Genomic DNA, 24,339 nt, shown 5'->3' with positions numbered 1-24,339 from the left:
ACAGGGCCTGCCAAAATGCTCCTCTTGTCTAACTCTGTGCTTATGCAATGCTTTGCTTCTTTTCGTATTTCACTGCTGGAGGCAAAGGCCGAAGCAGCCAGACATATGCAGGACGTACCCCCTGCTCCGGATTGGCAAGCAGAGTGGGCATGAATAGATCTGTAAGCAGGGTATGAATGAATGCTTCCCTGAGAGCTAGCGGGAGGGGGGAAGAGACCCTGGGTGTGTTTATGTAAATACAGTTTGCTCCTGTTTTGCTAGATATTTGCTAGATATTCAACTGATGGAGCGGTGTTTTGCTCGTTGTAATCAACTTGGCTGGTGTTGGGTCGCAAATTAGGAGGGTAGTGAAATTATGGTTACCAATGTTTTTAATTACTGTGAGAATACAGAAAAGAAGGACTGTCCCAATGGAGGGAGTCACTTTCAGTGTAAAGAACCTTGGTAGAACAAGAGCTCGAATGTCCGAGCCCTTTGAAAACATAATGGCTGGGGGCAGGAATACCAGCCAGGAAATAGGCTACTTTACCCTGTTCCCCAAACTGTTCAAAGAATAGAGCTAAATAGGCTCATTAGGAACCTCTTTGTTATGTTCCATGCCCAGTCAGAGCCAAAACCAGTTGTGGTGAGACTCTATTTCTGCTCAAAGTGGAAATCACAGAACTCAAATCACTTGTGGCAAGACGGTGCTTCTGCCCAGCCTGCACAGAGCTAAAGTCAGTAAGAGACTGCCCAGTGGGAGCTGCAAGCAGGCAGCTGGTGAGGAGTGGCCAGCAGACCCCCCCACACCTTTACCCCCCACCTTTTCAGAGGGGTAGCCATGGGCTAAAAGGCACTTCCTCAGATGCATGTTGTGGAAAATACAGTAGCAGGAATATATATATACAGTACATGAAAAGATGGGAGTTGTCTTACCAAGTGTGGGGGGAGTCACTGCTAACGAGACAATTCAATTAACAGTAGAATACCAAGGGAGGAAAAATCACTTTTGTAGTGGTAATGAGGGTGGCCCATTTCAACCAGGGTCTGCACTGACCAAGGACAGCAAGTGTGAGTGTAGAACTGATAAATGAAATTGTTTTTAATTGTTCACTTTATTAATGTAACTTCTGTTCACCATTCACTACACTTGCCTACACTGTAACTTCTGTTCCATATTGTAATTCAAACCCCATTTTAAAACACTCACTCCATTTTGTAAAAGCTTCCTCCAACCTTCATTTTTGCAAACCCTGCTGTAATCTTATTAGTTTAGTTTAGATGTGTGAATGAGGTATGTATGAATGATGGAATCAACCTCCAGCCCCAGCCTGTCCTGATGAGATAAAGTTCAAATACCAAAGGCTGAAGACCTAGACAACAGCCCTAAACAAAGTAAGAAGCATCCACCCTAAAATGAAAAGGACAACAGAACAACAGAAGGAAGATCAAAGCCAGGTCCAAGGCTGAAAGTCACGCCTGCAATTGATGGGTGATCAATCTAAACTTAGAGGCAGCGTGACACAGCAAGACCTATAGACTTTGAATCCAAACTAAAAGCCTATAAAAAAGAAGGGTGAGATGAGAGACTCTGGATAACATTCTGCTGCCAACATGGAAGAACATCGGTGCCTGCCCAACAGAGATCCAGCTCAGCCTTGTGCCCAGCTTTCCTGGCCAGTTAGCTGCCACAAGCTACGAACCCAAGCTGCAAAATCAAGCCATGAACTTAAGCTATCTTCAGGACTGGTAACTATGCAGCAGCTGCAGAACACCTGATGAATGTGTGTGTGTGTGTATAGGTAATAGGTATAATGTGTGTGTATAAGAATTAAGATATTAGTTATTAGTCATAAATTGTTATCATAATAAATGTGGCATCTTTGTCTTGTCCTCTTTAATAAGATCCTGCTGGTTTTTACTGGTCTAATATAATTGGTACAACATGAGTGGGGAGCAGAGAAGAGGTGGGCATGTGAAGGGGACTTTTGGATTGCTGAACTTAAGAACCTGAGGGGAAAAGGGCACAGCCCAACCTACTTGGGGTGAGTCTTTTAATCACGGTTTATCTTTATGAATCATGTTTTCCCAGATTAATGCCAAGTTACTTCCCTCCTTTTATTAAAAGTTTCTTTCTACACTAAGACTCTGTGCTGGCGAGTGGGGCAGTATTCCTCTCAGAGGCGCCCAGGGTGATGTGTAAATTTCCTAGGTTATTGGGTGGGGGCTCAAGCCAGTTCTGTGTTGGATCGATGGAAAGGAGCCCCTAGATATTGAACCCGGCCCTGGTTGCTGCTGGCTCTGCCTGGCAGAAGGGTTACGGATCATTTACTATGGGCCAGTGAGGTGGGAGGAGGAAATCATTCGTACCACTGTGCATAAGGTCAAAGCTGAGTCTGCGAGAGGGGAATGATCTAAGCTGGCTCCTGCGTTCGCCATCGAACTCTACCGCATTCCCATGCCCAGCCAGCCTGTGAAAAGCACTGCAGGGACGCAGCCCTTGTGGTTACAGAGAGCTGCCTCCTCACCCTGGCAGAGGGACACCAGTCGGCATCCCGGCCAAGCTGGGAAACATCCTGGTGGGAGGCACAGTCCAGTGCTCTGAATACAGGGTAACTCCTGCCCTGTCAAGAGCTCTTAGACCAGTTCTGTTCCTTTCCAGCCTCACAGCCACACCTCTCAAACAGGCCCACACGAGAGCCCCCCTCAACCACCACAACAGCCTCCTCTCCGGCCTCCCAACGCACACACACAGACGTTGCTTCCTTCAACCCATACCAAATACAGCCACTAAGGTCATCTCCCCAGCTCTTTCCCCACTTCCAGTCCTTCCACTGGCTCCCCATCTGTCAGCCCTGCAAATTTAAGCTTCTGGTCACCCCACCCTTACAGGTCTGTCCATCCCTTATCCTTTAACCACAAGCCCACACGGCCTCTGAGCCATATCCCCTAACGCTCCACCCCCTCTGCACCACCCGCGTTCTCATCTTTGTCAACTCGCTTGTCATCTTCTCCCACAACTGCCTCTGCAGTCTCCTGTGCACGGGACAAGCTCACTGTGCTCAGGCACAGAGCCTGTACCCTGCCCACACCCCACACCCTCTTCCAGGCCCATTTGTCCTGTGCTGCCTCCAGCGAACCTAACTTTTAAAATAACCATCTCGCTTCTCCTTCCCGTACCCTCTGCCTTATACCACGAGCTCCTCACTGTGGGGCTGTCCCTGCTTCGCTGTCTGGAAAGCACTACCACACTGTGTGAACTAACTCACAAAGAGTAACAACATTTCCTATTGGTACAACACTAGCACCTCGGGGGCCCAGCTCAAATCAGAGCCCCTTGGTGCCAGCTCCTGTCTCAAGTGCTTTTCATCTGTAGGGCCCCAAGTGCTTTACAGAGGTGGGGATCATCAGTACAGCTGGTTGGAAAAAAAGAAGTCTGTTATAGTTCAGGGAAATTATTTTAAGAATTGTTTTACCAGATTTCCCCAGGATACGTTTTCCAGTTTTTAACAGAAACTGAAACCTAAACATTTTTTGTTTTTTGAAAACTATTTTTGGTAAAAAAAAAAAAAAAAGAATACGGTTTGTTTTTCAATAAAATACATCGGTCAAATTTTTCCCATTTTTTCCAAAAATAAACTAAAGTGAAAACCATTCCAAGGCAATTTTGGTTTAGGTTGAAAATCCATTTTTTGTCAGAAAAGTTTCAGGTAGCGCTATTCAATTCTTCCCATTATACAGATGAGAGAACAAGAAAGCAGGGTCAAATGACCCCCTCATTGACCTTGGCTGAGACCTAATCTCTTTGGACCTGATTCTCTGTTGCTCTGTGCCTGCACTTGGCACAGATATCACTCTCAGGACAGCCATGGACCTACCCAAAAGGCAGCCTTAGGGCTGCTCTAGCTTATGCTCCAGCTGCAATGGCTTTCTAGGGATTATCTACTTTACACTAGACTGGAAAAGATTTTGCTTCCACATGTCCCTTCTCTTCCCCAGCTCAGTCCCTTCACCAGGGGAACTAGGAGAGAGGCAAGACTAGTGTAGATCTGTTCCAGAAGCCCTACACCAACAGATGGAGCAATAGGTATTATCTGGGAGCCTCTTCCCCGCCTTTATGGCCTCATTACAATGACAGAGCAAAGAGACAGAGTACAAGGGAGAATCGGGTCCTCAGTCTCACTTACTCAATTTGTACAATGGGTTTATCAACCCCCATTAAGCCCCAAGGGCCACAGGCTGAGGGTATCCTCCATTCACTGATCTCTCCCTGGATCTCACAGAAAGGGGCAGGAGGATCAGCCATTTCCATGGCACTGCAGCCTGTCATGCTCAGATCAAGGACATTTTAAATCCTCCTCCTTACACCCCCCAAAGGTGCAACAGATTTAAATGACCCATATATCACTCCAGTAGTTAAGAGGACTCTGTCAGGTCACCCTCCCTCCGTTTGTTCAGCCCATTTGTCCTAGATGCATAGATTCCAAGGCCAGAAGGGTCCATTGTGATCATCTAGTCTAGTGGTTTTCAGACTCTTTAGGCTGCCTACATCTTTCCAAATAATGTAGGCCACCTCGTACCCCTGTATGAGATAGGGTCATAATATACCGATGATTAGATTACCAAGTCTTACTAAATAAAGTGCATTGTCCACCATTACAGGATTTTTCTCGTGTACCCCGTGACAAGAGCTTGCATACCACTAGGAATCCGTGTACCCCAGTTTGAAAACCACTGATCTAGTCTGACCTCCTGTCTAGCACAGGCCAGAGAACTTCCCCCAAAGTAATTGCCAAAGCAGCTCTTTAGAAAAACACCCAATCTTGATTTTAAAATGACCAGCGATGCAGAATCCACCATGACACTTGGTAAATTGTTCCTCTGGTTAATTACCCTTACTGTTAAAAATTTATGTCTTATTTCCAGTGTGAACATGTTTAGCTTTCTCTTCCAGCCATTGGCTCACATTATACCTTTCTCTGCTAGATGAAAGAGCCCGGTACTAAATATTTGTTCCCCACATATATAGTTATAGACTGTAATTGAGTTGCCCCTTAAATTTCTATTTGTTACACTAAATAGCAGCGTCTCGTCTTCAGTTCGACTGTCCGCTACACTGTCGCATTCTGAGCGTGCAGCATCCAGAGCAAGAAGAGACCGTGCTTAGGTACAGACTGTTATTGGGGTTAAGCCTCCCTCACTATTTCTACCCTATGAATCTACATTTAAAAGTTTGAGTTAACCCTGGACCCCTTCCTTGCCCCCTCAAATGTCTCCATGCGACTTCTCATCAGTTTAACCTGGGGTCTTCGTTGCCCACATGGTGCCACTGGCTCTTCGCCAGCCTGTAATTTAAAGGCCTCCAGCTAGCAGCCCACCACCCTAACGACACAGACAGTTCCACTTCAGCACTATCTGCCTTTGCTGGAGGACCCAAGCTTTACACTCAAGCAGCTTCCTTGGTGCTGTGCCTGCTACTGTCACCCACATTAACACAGAGTGGCTCTGTCCCCCTCTGCTGCGACACCCTGTCAGGGCACCGCTCCCTGCTCTGTGCAAACAGCCCTCTGGGTAAATTAGTGCTCATCCTAAACGCAGCAACATGATGGAATCCACATTGAAGATGCAACATAAAGATGAGCATCAGTTCACTCAGGTTAGGCACAGATTTTCTTCCTTTCCCTCTCCTCTGTCCTTCCCCAGCTCAATAGAAAAATGACAGCTTCTGCCTAAAGGTTACCAGCTTTCATACAACACACCCTGCCCCCCTCCAACCCTGCTCCAAATCACCTTTGAATTGCTACTGCATTATTCCACCCATTTTTAAAAACTTTAATTAAAGACACACTCAAATCAGAGAGCCTATTTTTAGAATAATGGCCTGGGACCAGCTCTGCCAGAGAGACATGCTGCATGACTTTAAACACCAGACTCAACCGCTCTGTGCCTCAGTTTGCCCATCTGCGGGCAGTCATACTAACACGCCTCAGAGGGATGCTATGCAAGTAGATTTATGTCCACAGTGTGTTTTAAAGTTTTCTGGTGAAAAATGCTTGTTAGATTAGACTGTATTGCTTCTTCAGTTCCCACATCCCAGGTCCCACAGAAGCCAAACAGAAACAGTATTTGCAGTAATACTGCTCCCTGCTTTTGCATGTCTTTCACATTAATTTCCAGCACAACATACACAGTCCATAGATTATCTACACATAATGCAAAACCTTGAGAGACACATGCATTCTCTTATCTGTCTCCCACACACAGAGACACTCTATGCCCAGACATTACATTGTCACATGCATGCTGCACAAACCTCAGACTGCTCTTCCAGTACGTACACACACACACACAAAATTGACCCACATACACTGCACAGAAGCTACACACACATATTATGCATGCACACAAACCCCAAGAGATACCTACACTTTGCACTCGTGTGCTCACACAGACACACAGACAAAATACCAAGCCACATCACATACTGCACACTCACAAACTGCTCTTCAGAGTCACATATACCACTGAGACCATTCTGGGGCAGTCACTGCCTCCCACACTCACCAAGCCAGATCCACTGTACATCAGGCGAAACTGCTCGCAGCTACTCACCCCTCATGGCCCGTTCCTTTTGCTACCAGCAGTGATGGACCATCCTCTGCTCAGACAGCATCACAAAAGGCCACACACACTCACAAAACTGTGGAAGGGACCGAAAAGAATCCCACCTAGCCCCACGACTGTATTTTCGTGGCTCTTCACAGGAGAGGAACAAAGTCATGGGTCAAAGCTGGTGCCTGACAGGAGCAAAGCACACAGCTATGGCTACTGTATAAAGATTGCAACAGTAAAGAGCTCAGAGAAGAGGAGGGTTTGTTCAGGCTGTTCACTCTGTGCAGAGTTCCTCGGCTTACCCAGCTCTGGGCTCCAGCCATGTACTCACTAATACATCCCAGACGTCAGGGGCAGGGGGTGGGCCCTGCCTGTTCTCTCTGGCTGAGCAAAAATGCAGAGACGCTGCTGGGTGAGTGCACAGAACACACATCTCAGGCGGACTCGAGGGTCTGCTTTATGTTACCGGACTTGTTTTGGCAGAAGGCTGCCCAAATATATGTGAAACAAGGAGACAACCCAACATGCTTAAGCACTGGATTTACCCCGAGAAACACCAGCCTAAAAGCATGTGCATTTTTCCTTCCCAAATTCTCTACGTCTGACCCCTGACCTTATAAATGCTTATATCAGCACAGCTATTTGGAGGTTATTTTTTCCTGAGCAGAGAAGATGTATTACCAGACCCCATAGACAAGGACCCACCAACTCGAAGCAACCCTGGCATAACAGATGCAAAATCTGCAGATATATCTCCACTGCTGTGATGATCAATACCCCCCACAACACATCTTTCAAGATCCAGGGGCCCTATGTACACCTATCGCAATGTATGGGCTACCGCATCCAGTGTGCTAAATGCCCCAATAACAACTATGTGGGTGAAATGAAGCAACCACTATGATCTCTAATGAGCTCACACTGAAAAATGATAAAAAGACAAAAACACCCTATCACCCATGGGTGAACACTTTTCACAAAGAGTTCTGTGGCACCTTATAGACTAACACATCTGTTAGTCTATAAGGTGCCACGGGACCCTTTGTTGCTTTTACAGATCCAGACTAACACGACTACCCCTCTGATACTTTTCACAAAGCGATCGCTCCACATCTGACCTCTCAGTCCTTGTAGGAAACCTGCACAACACGTTCAGAAGACGAGCCTGAAAGCTAAATTGGTAATTTAGCTAGTCACTAAAAATCATGCACTCAATAAAGACACTGGATTTATGGCACATAGCAACAGTCTATCACCCACTAATTCTCCTTTGACCTGGGACTGCAGAGGTGTTACCTGCTCTCTTTACCTTGAATGATCTTTTAGAATCACAGAATCTTAGGGTTAGAAGGGACCACAAGGGTCATCTAGTCTAGCCCCCACTCCATCCCTTGCAACATGTTAACTCCTTATGATAACCAATCTGTTCCACCTTGCATTTTGCTGTGACACCGAGTACCTTCCCCAACCCTGAAGAACTGCTCTGAGTAAACTCAAAAGCTTGTCTCTTATGGTACGTCTTCACTACCGGCAGTATCAGCGGGTAGCAATCAATTTCTCGGGGATCGATATATTGCGTCTCATCTAGACGCGATATATCGAACCCCAAACGCGCTCCTGTCGACTCCGGAACTCCACCAACGCGAATGGTGGTAGCGGAGTCGACATGGGGAGCCACGGATGTCAATCCTGCGCCGTGAAGACGGTAGGTAACTCGATCTAAGATACTTCGACTTCAGCTACACTATTCACATAGCTGAAGTTGTGTATCTTAGATAGATCTCCCCCACCCGTAGCGTAGACCAGCCCTCACCAACAGAAGATGATCCTCTAAAAGATACTACCTCACTCACCTTGTCTTTCTAAAAGACCTTTTAAAACAGTTTATTCTGAAAATAAGGAAGAACAGTTCAAGCATATCCAGTGATTCAAGCCTTTCTGGAAGACAATCCTGTAAAGCTGAATAGAAATTAAACTAACAGAGTTCTAAAGAAATTATCCTAATATATAGAGAAAACGTGCCTATTGAATTTGTAAAGCCAACCTAGGCAATTGAATAGAGAATTACATCCTTGTTGCTGAATTATGTAGGTAAGATTGGCTCTCTTTCCATATGATGCTGCCATAAGGAAATGGCTAGTTGCTATGTTCTGCGTTTGGCAGGTGTCAGTGTGGTTTATTTGGGGTAAGGTGGTAATATTACCTATGCTGCACAATGTAATAATGTTTCTTACAATTACTTTTTTCATATCATTTTGTACCAAAAGGAAAAAACAGTTGTGCAATATCATTCCCATCTTACCTTTCAGAGTTTACCTTTGGCAGGTCTACACTACAGGGGGTAATCCGAGCCAAGTTACACAACTCCAGTTTATGTGAATGTAGTTGGAGTTAACGTAGCTTAAGTCAACTTACTGCGATGTCTACACTGCGCTGGGTTGATGGGAGAAACTCTCCCATCGACTCACCTTATGCTTCTCGTTCCGGTAGAGTACTGGAGTCCATGTGAGAGCGATCTGTGGTCGAATTAGCAGGTCTTCACTAGACCCACTAAATTGACCCCTGGTGCATTGATTGCCGCAGCATTGATCTCAATAAGTGTAGCCATACTCTTACATAGCATCACTTGCATAGACCATGTCATCATATTTTTCACTTTCAATTTGCCTTGCTGATAATCTCTTCAAAAGTTTTGCAGACGTGCTTGAGTATATTTGCATAGCTACATATATTATTTTAAATGGAAAAAAATATGTTGAGGCAACGCTAGTTTTCAAATTTAGAAGGCAGGAAATGTAACAGCTAACAATACTTCACTCACATTGTACATGTTTAGTATTTCAGAGGACTAGTTAGGGGGACAACACATCTTAAAATAACATTATTGCAATATTTTAATTAAAATTTACCAAGTGAGCCACAAAGTCTATGTATTCCCATCATGACATTAAATATAATTGGGGAAAAAAAGTGATATTCACTGATTAAAACAAAACCAGAACCCTACTTTTCCTAGAGAAGTGTTTATGTAAATATTGGCTATGCTGCTTTAGATCTATAGATAGGGCCCTACCAAATTCATGGTCCATTTTTGTAAATTTCATGTCCATAGCATTTAAAAAATCTTATATTTCACAGTTTCAGATATTTAAACCTTAATTTTCACAGTTTTGTAACAAAACATGAATATGTATTTGAAAACAACAAAATACAAACATGTAAAGCCCTTAAGATGCAACGTTTCTCCAGCAGGGGGTCCTGACCCAAAAGGGAGTTGCAAGGCTATTGTAAGGGGGTCACGGTATTGCCACCCTTACTTCTGCACTGCCTTCAGAGTTGAGCGGCGGCTGCTGGCCAGGTGCCCAGCTCTAAAGGCAGCGCTGCTGCCAGCACAGAAGTAAAGGTGGCAATACCATGAACCCCTACAATAGCCCTGAGACATTCTTTTGGGTCGGGACCCCTAGTTTGAGAAATGCTGTGTACTTTTGCATCCTTTTAACCTTAAAATACATAAAAGACCAGATTTCACAGGGGAGACCAGATTTCACTGTCCGTGATAGTGTTTTTCATGGCCATTAATTTGGTAGAGTCCTATCTATAGAGTATTAAGTGCAATGTGGCTCAGCTAAGCCAAGCTAATAACGTTATGAGCACGTTTCCTCTGCAAATGTTAGTAACTATGACATTGAAAACAATTATACTGAAGACTCAATGGGCCTATGAAGACAAGCTGTTGCAAGAGATTTGGAGATGAAATTCAATCAAGTCCAGCCCCAAGTGGGAAGGTGAGAGATTTTTAGTTCTGCCTTCATTGCAAACTTTACACAATCTTAACTAATAGATTCATAGACTTTAAGGTCAGAAGGGACCATTATGATCATCTAGTCTGACCTCCTGCACAAAGCAGGCCACAGAATCCTACTCATCCACTTCTGTAACAAACCCCTAACCTATGTCTGAGTTATTGAAGTCTTCAAATTGTGGTTTGAAGACTTCAAGCTGCAGAGAATCCTCCAGCAAGTGACCCACGCTCCACGCTGCAGAGGAAGGCGAAAAGTCTCCAGGGCTTCTGCCAATCTGCCCAGGAGGAAAATTCCCTCCCGACCCCAAATATGGCAATCAGCTAAACCCTGAGCATGTGGGCAAGACTCACCAGCCAGCACTCAGGAAAGAATTCTCTGCAGTAACTCAGATCCATCCCATATAACATCCCATCACAGACCACTGGGCATAGTTACCAGCTGATAATCAAAGATCAATTGCCAAAATTAGGCTATCCTATCATACCATCCTTTCCATAAACTTATCAAGCTTAGTCTTAAAGCCAGATATGTCCTTTGCCCCCACTACTCCCTTGGAAGGCTGCTCTAGAACTTCACTCCTTTAATGGTTAGAAACCTTTGTCTAATTTTGAGTCTAAACTTCCTAGTGTCCAGTTTATACCCATTTGTTCTTGTTTCCACATTGGTACTAAGTTTAAATAATTCCTCTCCCTCCCTAAAATTAATCCCTCTGATATATTTATAAAGAGCCATCATATCCTCCCTCAACCTTCTTTTGGTTAGGCTAAACAAGCCAAGCTCTTTGAGTCTCCTTTCATAGGACAGGTTTTCCATTCCTCGGATCATCCTAGTAGCCTGTCTCCGAACCTGTTCCAGTTTGAATTCATCCTTCTTAAACATGGGAGACCAGAACGGCACACAGTATTCCAGATGAGGTCTCACCAGCGCCTTATAGAATACTAGGGTTGGAAGGGACCTCAGAAGGTCATTTAGTTCCACCCCCTGATCAAAGCAGGACCAATTCCCAGCTTTTTCCCCCAGCTCCCCAAATGGCCCCCTCAGGGACTGAACTCACAACCCTGGGTTTAGCAGGCCAGTGCTCAAACCACTGAGCTATCTATCTCTCCCCCTAAAGTTGGGGGCTTGGCTTATATAACGGTACTAACACCTCCTTATCTTTGCTGGAAATACCTCACCTGATGCCTAATCTTACCGAAGTCTCCAAATTATTCTTATTACTTATTTGTATTACCATAGTACCTAGGAGCCTTAGTCAAGGACCAGACCACCCCACTCCACACATTGCGCTAGGCACTGTACAAACGCAGAACAAAAAGCTGGGTCTCTGCTCCACAGAGAGTTTACAATAATGGCGTTATTATACTACTAATATTATTTTCTATCCTATTCTTTATACAGCCCCATATTTGCTTGCTTTCTTAACCACTGATGCACCTTGAGTAAAGGTTAAGCAGAGTGGGATCCTGGTCTATGACTGGCAAATCTGCACACTATGGCAATACAAATAATAAAGTCATTAATAAATACTAATAGAGCCCTCCACAGTGATGCCACGGCAAAGATCTTATTCCCTGATTTGGTTGCAGTTCATTCTGAACCCAATTCCATGGAGCCGTTCAAGCTGTTCTTTCCACTAGGTATTCCCAAGGCATTTGTCGATTCAACTGCTAGCCACTCTCCTAGTTTTGTTAAATCCCTCACAGCCATCTCTGGTCTAAATAACATTGGATCCATTTGCAATATTTGCCACCTCGCTGTTGACCTTCGCCTTTCCAGCTCGTTAATAAACCAAACACCAGAACTCTTATGGATCCTCTTGCCATGCTGAGGATGGACCGTTTGTTTCCACTCTTTGTTTTCAGTCTCTCATAAACAGGAAGGACTGTCCAGTGTTTAAGGCACTAGGGCTAGAGAACCAAGATTCCCTGCTCCGTCATAGGCTTCCTCTGACCTGGGGCAGATCACTTGGACCTGGTCTACGCTATAAAATTAGGTCGGTTTAACTACGTCAGTCAGGGGTGTGAAAAATCCACACCCCGAGTGGTGTAGTTAAGCTGACCTAAATCTCTACATAGACAGCACTAGGTTGACAGAAGAGTTCTTCTGTTGACCTAGCTACCGCTTCTCAGGGAGGCAGATTACCTACGCAAGTGGGAGAATCCCTCCCATTGGCAAAGGTAGAGCAGTGCTTCAGTGTAGCCAGCAGCGCAGCTCTGCACAATGGCATTTCAAGGGTAGACTAGCCCTTGGGGTGGGTCTTCACAGCACAGTTAGCTCGAGGTATAAGTCGTGTTAACCGTAACCCAACTCCAGTCCACACACAAAAGTCTTTAGCTCCAGTCAAATGAGATTTGAACTCAACAGAGGTGGCCTCTCAGGAGCTGTTGGTTGGAGCTTAAATGCCACTGAAGCGGAAGCCATTAACGCAGTGGGGACTCAGCTATGGTCTGTCTGTGCCTCAGTTCCCCATCTGTATAATATCCCTCCCTGTGTCACAGGGGTGTTGAGGATAAAAGACTCTCAAGATTGCGAGGTGCTCAGGTACCACAGTGATGAGGGCCCGATAAGTACTTTAAATCAGTGGTTCTCAACCCGGGGTACACATATTCCTGGAGGTTCGCAGAGGTCTTCCAGGAGGTACATCAACTCATCTAAATATTTGCCTAGTTTTACAACAGGCTTCAGAAAAAGCACTAGCAAAGTCAATACAAACGAAAATATCATACAGACAATGACATAAGCCACTTTCTCACTCTTCTACCACAGAGCCCAGGAGAAGCCGTTCCGACCTCACTTAAATAAGAAACAAAATGATGCAGCAAACAAGAGCATGAGGGGATTGGAAGAAAGAGAGAAGAGAGAAGGATGCCTTGCACCATCTCATATTACTTTCTCCAGAGCTAGCTCTGACCAGTTCCCGGCTCATTGTATCCCTCCTTCGTGGGAGCAGTTTACATCAGTGCACTGAGATGTGAAATTAAGACACAAGCTGAGCTTTACGGAACCCATCGGCATTGCCTGGGTATTCACACCACATTGACGAAGGACCCAAAGTGCTGCTCTGCCAGCTGCCTGTGCAGACATGCACTCTAAGGGCTCCTGGCATCTCTCCACAAGTCTCATGCACAGCTTTTCAAAAGCAGCTGGATGGCACTGCTTGTCAGCACCGCCCTTGGGGGAGGAATAGACCCTTCCTCTAAAGGGGCTTCTTCATCAGCAGTTAAGGCAGCTGAAGCTGCTCTGGAGGAGAGCTTCAAAACCTGCATTCCCTGTACCTGTACAAATGTTTGAATCATCATTTTGTATTCTTCATACAGGCCATGTATCTAAGTCTTTGGGAATTAACGTGCAAGGATTTAGCCACTCGGTCACCACTGATGTTAATAGGAGTGGCATGGAACAATTCCAGCATGCTACACTGAAGACACAATGACTATTTTCAAGTACAACTAACCCTTTCACCACTGGGCCTTGCTGCCGATACTGGGCCTGGGCAATAGAACATGGTGGAGGCTCTTGGAAGTATCACCATTCCACAGGGACGTACCATTCCAAAGGGGACATGCAGTGTGCTCGATGTTGCCCTCTAGGCGTTGGTGAAGAGAAGATAAGGGACATCTCTCTGCAGCTAGCCAGAGCAGGTCTCCTTTAGCACAAATACCAGAAGCCTGAGGTTTTGGAGCCAAAGGACCAAGTTTCTCCTCCCAGCTGAGTCAGCTACGTCTCTCTCTGTGATTTACATGGTATAATTGTGTCTGTAGCACACGGGTCTGGCACTGTACTGGGGACAGCGCTAGTGGGCTGTATTGCCGGATGAGTATGAAGGGAGCACTAGAGGTGCACTTTGGTCCATGCACAAAGTACTTCAGGCACCAGGGAAGCCGTTAATTAGCAAAGCAGAATGAGGCTATTTTAAATTCTGGTTTAAAAAAAATATCAAAATCACAGTTGCAAGGAAAGTTACTCATTAGAACCCTGCGTGTCTTTACAGCAGAGGCCAGAAGGAAAGTTACATGAGCCCCAGGCTTCCACCCCCCCACACAACACACACATAAACTAACATTCTTGTTTACAGTTGATTCCCCAAATGCTCTCCAAGTGCTGCCATCCTCAGCAGGGAGCCTGCTCACTACCCCAGCCAAACAACTTGCTTTTCACCTCCTGGCCTCCCAACCACATCACAAGAGTTCCAGAAAACTCCAGCAGGGCTCTTTTAAAGGGGCCAAACCCTGAAAGACTGAGTGTTAACTTAGCCTGTACTCGGGGCGAGCTATGTGTCTTGAGGTAAGAGACCACTCTCCTCGAGGAGCGGGGAGCAGAATCCTGATTCTAGGGGCTACCTAGGACACAGCAACGTAGGTCAGAATCAGAAGGGAGAAACCGCCCTGGTGGAAAGAGACCACTCTGTGCAGGTCTCATTTTCCATCCCATTTAGAACTGCCAGACCATCTAGACATCAGAGTCGTGTAAGGAGCAGATGGGGCTGTGCTCTGTTGTTTACACTCACAGGTCGAGCAGCCCAACTGTCTCACCAGCTGGAAACGTGGATGAAGAGCTGGAGCTTGTTAGAAGCAGCAGGCCGTATCATAACTCTCCTACTCAGATCTGAACCTTAGAGTTCAGAACATGAGAAGTTAGCATGAAACCTCCAACCTTAATTATCAGCTTGGATCTGATATCGCTGCCACCAGCCACAAATTTCAGTGTCTAGCTCACTGTGGTCTCCCCAAAACCTTCCCTGGGGGACCCCAAGACTCAGATGCCCTGAGTCTCACTACAAAGGGAAATAACCCACTTCCCTTCCCCCTCTTTACCTCCTCCCAGATTTCCCCACCCTGGGCACTCTAGGGTATTCCCTGCTTCAAGTCCTTGAAACACCAGTACTGAGAGATCTAATCTCTCTCCCTCACCCACAGGGTATGCAAAGTCAGGCTTAGTAAATCTAACACAAAGAGATTTTTCCCCCTGACTTCTTCCTCCCACCAATCCCCTGGTGAGCTGCAGACTCAATTCCCTGGAGTCCCCACTAAAGAAAAACTCCAACAGGTCTTAAAAAGAAAGCTTTATATAAAAAAGAAAGAAAAAGACATTAAAAATAGTCTCTGTATTAAGGTGACAATATACAGGGTCAATTGCTTAAAGGAAAAAAATGAATAAACAGCCTTATCCAAAAATAATACAATTTAACACATTCCAGCAACTACACACATGTAAATACAAAAAAAAAAACCAATATAAACCTATTGTCTTACTATCCTTGTACTTACAACTTGGAAACAGAAGATTAGAAAGCCTGGAGATAGAGAGATCACTCTCAGAGCTGAGAGGGCCACCAAACCAAGACAAAGAACACCACCCAAAACTTCCCTCCCTTGACATTTGAAAAATCTTGTTTTCTGATTGGTCCTCTGGTCAGGTGTTTCAGGTTACTGTTTGTTAACCCTTTTACAGGTGACAGAGACGTTAACCCTTAGCTATCTGTTGATGACAGGCCGCGGGGAATGGGGGTGGTTCTGCGGAGCCCACTGCTCTGCTTTGGAAAAGCCTGGGAACTGACAAGAACGGGGAATGCTGGCTGGATAAAGAGACTCTCTTTTTATCCGAGGGAGCTGTTCCGGGAAAACAGACTGACATGCAGGACTTGCGGGGGTGTCTGAAGCCGCTAGGCCTGTGTAGGTTACCATCAGAGGGCGGTAAGCCATTAGGTACAACAGACTGTTTGTTATTTTAAAATCTTTTTCCTCTTACGCTTTGTTCCTATGGTTAAAACAAACACTTCGGTTTGAGAAAGGCCGTTTGGTCGCTATATTCAGCGACCTGCTGGGTAAGCACTGTGACACACCGTCTGCTGTAGCCGAGGCCTCAGCTAAGGGTAGGAGAACTGTGGAATTCCACCCTGGGACAGAGAAAGGCACGAGTCCTCAGCGAGCGCACTCAGAGACACTGCAAAGGGGACAAATGTGCAACTCGCCCTGAAACCATGAAGTTCAGATTCCAGTTCAGCGTTGAGGAGTATCGGTTTTGGCCTGGACCCATCTCTAGGGTTAAGTGATGCATTTAGGAACAGAGGATGGGCCAGACTGGGCAAGTCCTTAGCTTTCAGCAATATTTTGTACAGGATGGGTAAGGGAACAGTGAAATACCACAGCCTCCCACTCCTTTTTATTTTAAATAATCAAGCTAGATATGGAGAAGAAATTCCTTCCTGTCCCTGGTAGACACACCAGTCAGCACAAGATCCAGTGGTCTTATTTTAACATGCATCTTGTTACATGAATCTTGTTATGGACCATACGTGTCTCCAGCCCATTGCACATGTACAGACAGAGTAACTACTGCCATCTGCAGCTGTGAATTCCACACAGTCACTACAAATTGGCTTGGATCCCACTGCTGAGTTCATTTCCTCCTGCATTTCATCCCACTCCCTAGACTGTGCAGAAGCTACTCTCCATTTGCATCCTCTTCCTCCTCATGACCTTGTACCTGGATCAGATTCCCTGTTAGCATTCCCCAAGTTCTCTGCCTCTCCTCCTTCTGATCAGTGCTGGATACTGGCCGTATGCTGCATCTCTGGCTGTCGCACTCAACCAAACACCAAAGGGCTAGATTCTGCCAACCCTTCTCCAGTTGCATAGCTCTTCACTGCACAAGTAGTGCTCTTGAGTTCAATGAAGCTACATGCAGAGAAGGTACAAGTCTGTATCAGTAACATTAGCTGAATCTGGCCCCAAATAAGCAGGACGGGTACCCAGCCAAAGCGGAATTAGGCCCCAGTTCAGCAAAGCTCTTAAGCACGGGTTTCACTCTGAACAGGTGAGTAGCCCACTGAAGTCAATGGGAGGACCCACATGCTTATGTACCCACCGGAGAGAATGTTTTAGGGGTGTCCTGCACCTGATCTGCAGAGGATTTGAACATGCTTCAGGTTCTTTAGCTCAAGTTTTACCAGCTCATGCTTTTAGCTCTGGAGGTCCCCAGTTCAATTCTGGTGCGATGGCTTAGCTGGCAGCCTCCCCACTGACACATACTCAGGTGCTGAAGTGCTCTGCTGGACCGGGCTTCATCATGGACATGACACATTGAATTCACGTGATAGAATTACAGAATATGGCTACCCTGCAATCAGAGGTATGACTGCAGCACATGTAGACCTACTTGAGTAAGCTACCTTGAATAACAGCAGCAAGGCTGTGGTAGCACAGGCAAGTACACACCCAGGGTCCTGGGTGGATGTTGTACAGCTCCTGCTGCTGCAGCTGCACGGCCATTGTTATTCAAGCTGGCTAGATCAGAGCTAGCTGGGGTATGGCTACTCCTATGTGGTACAACAGCTGTGACTGCAGTGTCGACATGCCCACAGCAAAGCTCACTGAACCTCTAGAGGCAGAATATCCTTTAGAGAACCAAATAACGCTTCTCATTTGAGCTGCACTTTAATACAGTCTTTGCCAGGGAATCTCTAACTTAGAATACCTAGTTCTGAAGCATTGTTTTGACATTGTGACCATAAGAACAAAGACATAGATAGACACTATGAGGGTAGATACTTTAGAAATGGTTGTCCGTAGCTATGCAGACATAAGGTTAAATAATAATGACTCTTACCAAAGAATCCCGGGGTCACCATAAGCGGCAAGTTTTTGTCCTAGGGAATGATTCTACTGCGCTCCTGCAGTTAAATGCCAATAGCCAAGCACGGTCTACTGTGCTGATTATCACACAGCTGGGTGCTTTCTTGCAGCTTGGTACTAAAAAAAAAAGTAATAATAATAATCATTGTACTGGAAAGGACTGTAAAAGCTTTATGCAAGACGAGCCATTTGCTTCTAAATTTCTACTGCAGGCCTGGATGGAACCACAGCAGTGCACTGAGAGCAGTTTTAAAAAACTGCTATGGAATTTTTGTGATCAAAATCTGAACACATTCCAGCCCAAGGAGTAGGACAGAAAAATACAGTCCACTATTTTTACATATATATAATGTATTCTAAAAGGTTTATCTAGCTCAGGATTGTCCAGCTTCCATCCCTGTAGTATCTAAGCTTCTAATAAATACAAGTGGACCAGGTTCATTCACTTCTGTCTGTACTAGCAAGGTAAAGCACATTATGTACATAAGCAAGACAGAACTGACATTAAGCACAAAAACACAGTGTTGATGTACCTGACTGCTGACTCTACATAATTATTGTTACTGGGTGAGTTGCTTTAGTGGTACCTGAAAGTCAAGAGTAAACTGAAGAAAGAAATGGAGACCAGGGCGAAAAGCAGAGAAGAAGAGGAGAAAATAGATAAATAGGTTAATAAATAAGTTACTAAATAATAATAATAATCACATTACACATTAAAGCTCTAGCTGAAGCCCAGGCTGTGGTGAAGTACCTTTCTTAAGTGCATGCTTCACTATCTCACTGAACTGAGCCCTAAATCTGATGTTCATAGTAAAGGAAAGCCACCGGTTGAATTTTTCTTCACAAAACGTGCAGTCAGCATCACGTGGCTTCCCCCTTAGAAATGGATCTGCTGGATTCATAGGAATACATTGTTATGGTCTTAAACGTATGGGTAAATTCCATCTTCATTCACACTGTGGTGCAAATCCATGGAAGTCACCAGGCTTAGAGAAGCTCTGAGGAGAGAGAATTTGTCCCAAAGATTTTCCAAAGGTCCTAGACTTATACAAGGTGAGACACTGAATGAGCAACCTTTGCAGACAATACCATTTTGTCTTACTTCCAGTGTAGTGAACTAACAATAGACCAACTGTAGTCAGACCTGATCACTTTTAGGTCTATTCATTGTTTTATTTAGATTGTAGAGTGCTGGGAAAGTGGCCAAGCTGTGGCTTATGTTATTGTATGCTCCTGATACATCACTGGTGTTCAGACTCTATGGTAACAGGAGTCTCACACATAGCTACCTACATACAATTAGTAGTTTCTGTACTATGATGCCATGCACTGCCAAGAGGAAAAAATGCATTGTTTACACAATTGACATTTCCCAGTTATATTATTTTTTTCCCATTATTTTACATTGATAGAGCAGCTAAAGGACTGAAGTGCCTCACAAACTATGTACAGACACCATCACTGAAAATGCAACTGCTTCTGGGGTAGGGAACAATTGCACAGGCACACTTGACAACAGTGAAAGGGCGGGAAAGTTTTTTTGCATTCAGGTATACCAGAGCTAACATCTCTGCTCCTGGGAAGACCATGAGATCCTGAGTGGACACAAGCGCTCGGTTCCTTGGGTTTACGCCTCATCCAAATGGAGAGATCAATGCCTCAGATTAGGCCTGACCTAAGGCCCAGTGAAATCAGAAGAGAACTCATTCGCTGACTCCTGGAAGGTCCTCAACAGGGTATTAATTCCATGAGTGTAGAGAGAACTCAGTGCCCCATCAGAGTGACTCCAGATCAGCTTGGGATAGTCTGGTATTTAGAGTGGATTTCCTCAAACAGCAGAGTGTCTCATGTGTCCCCAAGTCTTCTCCAGTTTCTTCCAAGCTCTGCATGGAAGGAGGTTTAAACTGGACCATAATGCTGGACCACAGAGATAGAGGGAAGGGGATAGACAGTATTCTCAAGGATGTTCCAGAGATGGATTTCCAGTTGAGGAGAGATCAGCTCTGCCTGTTACCCTAGGAAGGTTAAACTGGTAGCGAATGGCAGTAATTTGATCATATAGGCCAAGTGACTAATAGATCCTGTGGTGAGCCGTTCTCTGCATTCAGATGGGCTCAGAGTGATTGCTGCTGACAGGGCTGCAGAGCCCTGTTAATATATATTCCAGCTCCATTAACATGACATTAATTATCTCAAATAGCATCCTCCCCACCCCCCGAGGTCCTTCTTCACCACATTAACAGCCACTATCAGTGGATAACTCTCCCCTCCACCCCCATCTTTCCCATTCCGCTTCTGCTCCACCAATCACAGCCATTGATTGGTTTCTTTCTCCCATGCCTACTTTTTGAGCCTTCATTCATGCTACTCCCCTTTAAGCATGGAGTCCAATTTCCAAGCCACCTGCCTCTCCCTAGTCAATGTCCTGCTGAACACCTACATCCGGTGTTGCTGCCAAGGAATGAAATAAAAAGAAAAATCTAACAGCACCCCGGAGAGGAGTACATACTGTGTGTGATGTTATTGTAACCCTTTTCCTTCCTCCTTACATATTCCCTGTCTCCCTTATTCTCATCTGTTATCCTCGCTTGTGGCATCCTGTCTGCATTGAGGCCCTGATCCCACACTAAGACCTTGATGCCCAAACAAAATCCAATGACTTCCGTCGGGCTCTGCACAGGAACGGGGTCTTCCTGTGAAGTTCTGGCAGTTGGGTAGCTAGTGGGGTGCAGGGGAAGCAGCCCATGCTCCGCTCTGAAGCTCGGCCTGCTGGGCTGGCTCTGGGCTCCTGCAGGCAAGGGGGGTAGCACAGCCAGAGGAGCCATGGGGGTAGGGGGGGCGATGTGGCCGGAGGAATGAGGGTGGCCTCGGGTGAGGAGGGGGAAGGAGACAGGTGAATGGAGCTGGCAGCTCTCTCACCACTCCAGGGTGCATGAGGGGAAGCAAGTGGGCCCTGGGGAAAAACAGAGGCATGCGGGGATGTCAGCCGAGGCGGGAGCCTCTGGCTTTTTGCCACCCGGCCGAGCCGGGCAAGCGGGGGATGAGTTCAGGGCAGCCGGCACTCAGCCTGGAGCACAGAGACTCTCCCAAACTGCCCCTCTGCCCAAGGGACTCGGACCCACCAGGAGCTACGTTCCCGGCCAGCCGTGAGGGGTCAGAACCCCTGAGCAGAACTGGGCCCTGTAACCCTGATCCAGGCTGTAACCCCCTCTGTTCCCTGCACACACATGGGGCTGGAACTGGGGAGGGGGGCTGCCGCTCCCCAGGCTTGAAGGGGGGGCGCAGCATGTCCACAGCGCGGCCAGAGGAGCCATGGGGAGGCGCGGGGGTGGCAAGGCATGGCCAGAGGAGCCATGGGGGGAGGCACAGCGTGGCCAGAGGAGCCAGCCAAGGGGGGAGCGGTGCGGAGCGGCCGGAGGAGGAGCCAAGGAGGGTGTCTTTTTAATGTTTGCTCCCCCTGCTCTTAGGACCTGGCTACGCCACTGAGTTCTGGGTGCAAGATCCAGGATGCAGGCCCCAATCCTGCAAAGACCGCATACTATGTCAAGCATTCCAAAGTGGTCCACACTTCCCTTCAAATTTTTTTTACGGGTCTGCAAATGAAAAAAGGTTGAAACCACAGCATTAAAGTCTATATGCTGCAGGGTGCTAACTAATATTTTGGTAGATTTCTTGTCCACTAAAATACAATTCTATGTTTTGTCCCATTCAGTTTGAACTCTGCATCTATTTAAAGAAGAAATGTACTCACTTCTAAAAGATTTATTAGAATGGCAGGCGCTTTCTTTTGGAAAGAGGATTGATTGTTCTTAAGAAAAGAAATCTTCCCTTTCTGCTAGGCAGTGTTAGTAGCTCAACAGAACTGGGATATGTTGAGAGGGATGAGCAAGCTTAATTTAGTTTTACTTCCACTGTTAAAAATTTGATTCTCAGTTAAGAACCAAAACCTTTGACTTAAATTGTACATGCTCCAGTAAACTAACCACTAAGACATAAATAGACAGACGTGTCCTGATTTGACAGCCAGTGTCACAACTGGAATGTCATTTTTTAGCATATTAGACATTTAACTTTCTTTCACAACTTTGAAACAGTGAGTAATAAGCAATGCAAACAGGGAAAGCAACGTTGGAAGTGAATCATTTGTATAGCAGGCAGGATGTCTTCTAGTCAGCATGCCTATTCTTTGGGTGCACGTTCTGTAAAAACCAGTGAGCTGTTAGCCATAGCTGGCAGGTTACTTGGATGGATTGGCAGATCAGTCCACCTGACGTGGTGGTTAGGGTGCTACTGTACAGTCACATTGATTCCGCTGTCACTCACGATAAAGAAGGACTCCAACTGTAGGTCAGCGCTCGTGAGAAGCCGTATCAAGAGGTGTTGCTTGGTACGTCAGTCCCCAACACCATTTTTCACTGAGGCACAGTAACAACTGTTCTCATCTAATCTGTTTTAATTATTAAGGGTTTGAAGACCATAGTAAATACTAGGAAATATTCTGAAGGCAGAAGAAAACAGTGTGATGAGTCTAGCAGGCAAGCTGGAAGCCCGACAGCAGACATTTAATGGGGAGGGGTACTTGCTTCATGACCGTTCTGACTTGTGACGCTTACGCCCCTGGCATATTTGTGTCTGTCAACATACAAAGTGCACAGTATAGTCAGCAATCACACGGCCGAGTCCCAGACAGCAGGGGCCAGCACTTAAGAGCACCCAGACAGGTCAGCGATAAGTGCCCTAGAAACACACATACACAGACGACAAAACCATTGTGTACTGTACCTGCTAGAAAGATCGAGCAGTTTATGAATCCTACCTTCAAGCCACCACAGAAGGATATTGCTAAATATAAAGAGTGAAATTCTGGCTCCATTGGAATTAATTGCAGTTGGGCCATGGACTTCAGTAGATCTGGATTTCATTCCAAACATTGAGAGAAATATGTTTGGATTAACAGAACCACATCAAGTATGTTGGTACCAACCTATGAATCTTCTTTAAAAAGTTCGATGTTATGAGCCTTTAGCTTCTGAAATCTTTGTGGCTTTGTTATCCACACCTTGCTGAGACTCTAGCGTTAAACAGTCAGTAGCCATGATTAGAAACAACCCTACTGTTATTCCCCAAGTGCTGCTGCTATAGAGGCAGAAGGAGCACAAGTTGCACCCTCTCCTGCATTGCCCAGACATCACTGAAGATGCAGACTTAAGAGAGAAGTTAAACCTGTGACTTGCAAAGCCTAGGTGAGAAACCCACAATGGAAGCGTCCCCAATTTTTGTTAAGATACCTAGAGCAAATAGAATTGGTTTGAAATTACAGGGGAAGGAAGGAAGTGGGGGAACAATATTGTAAGAAGAGTAATAGGATGAGCAATGTACCTCACTGAAGTAAACAGAGAAATAATGAAGCTACAGAGCAGCTCTATAATAATAGTACCTACATAGCTCTTTTGTCAGTAGATCTCAAAGTGCTTTACAAAGAAGATCAGTATCACTATCCCCATTTTACAGATGGGGAAATTGAGGCACAGAGCAGTAATATGACTTGCCCAAGGTCACCCAACAGGGCAAGGCAAAGAACGATGCTCTCCCAAATCCCAGGGTAGCACACTATCCACTAGGCTGAGCTGCCTCCCACCTGTGCCACCCCACTGACATCATAGTATTAATACACAACCTGAATCTAAAAAAAGGTGTTACTTTAGAAAGAGACCCTGTAAATGAGGAGCGAGTGATGACCACTCTCCCCAATAGCCACAACAGAATCAAACTCCCAACAGGCTTAGATTATTCTTCTTCCAACCTGAGTCCCATCCTCAAGTCCAGCTCCTCAGAAACACCACAGCTAAACAAATCCTTTTGTTTGACATCCATCTGTCTAGTTTCGGGTCTTCCAACCTTTCTCTTACTCTCCACTTAAAATTAACACCCTGATTCCCATCTTATTTTCTGGACTCTCTTTTTCTGACAGCAGCCATTCACAATGATGCAGTAGCTCTCAGAGAAGGTTGCTAAGCTTCCCTTGCAAGGAACACTGTATTTCATGTAGGGAGCTGCTATTTTCTGTACGTTCATTTAGACCCCGCAATGGGGGAGGGCTCAGAACCTAGGCTCCAGCCCAAGCGCCAACATCTACACTTGCAATGTTATAGCTTCACAGCCTGAGACAGCTAACCTGGGCTCCTAGAGTCAGTGCCCTGGGCTTCCCAGTGCAGCGTAAACACACCCTTAAGCGATTTTCAGGAGTGTCAAGCACCTCATGGCTTCTCTTAAGGTCTCTGGGAGCTTTCGCTGAGTAAGAATGGAGTGAA

The 24,339-nt window shown here is 45.7% G+C and overlaps 1 protein-coding gene across 2 annotated transcripts in view; it reads right to left on the bottom strand.

The window, feature by feature from the left end:
* GJC2 (gap junction protein gamma 2) overlaps positions 1–18,645 on the bottom strand; it is a 126,167-nt gene extending 107,522 nt beyond the window's left edge. Inside the window, exons 1-2 of one of the 2 annotated variants that reach the window (XM_050942728.1) lie at positions 18,562–18,645; positions 18,003–18,145 (exon numbers count right to left, since the gene is read on the bottom strand). The gene's annotated coding sequence lies outside the window, so the exon portion shown is untranslated. Of the gene's footprint in view, positions 1–6,591; positions 6,870–18,002; positions 18,146–18,561 lie in introns of those variants that run through there. The other variant, XM_050942730.1, reaches the window with a different exon arrangement.
* Between the last annotated feature and the right edge of the window lie 5,694 nt (positions 18,646–24,339).

Source organism: Gopherus flavomarginatus, chromosome 2, assembly GCF_025201925.1.
Source record: "Gopherus flavomarginatus isolate rGopFla2 chromosome 2, rGopFla2.mat.asm, whole genome shotgun sequence".
NCBI classification, from domain to species: domain Eukaryota; kingdom Metazoa; phylum Chordata; order Testudines; family Testudinidae; genus Gopherus; species Gopherus flavomarginatus.
This window is presented reverse-complemented; position numbering and strand designations above follow the sequence as displayed.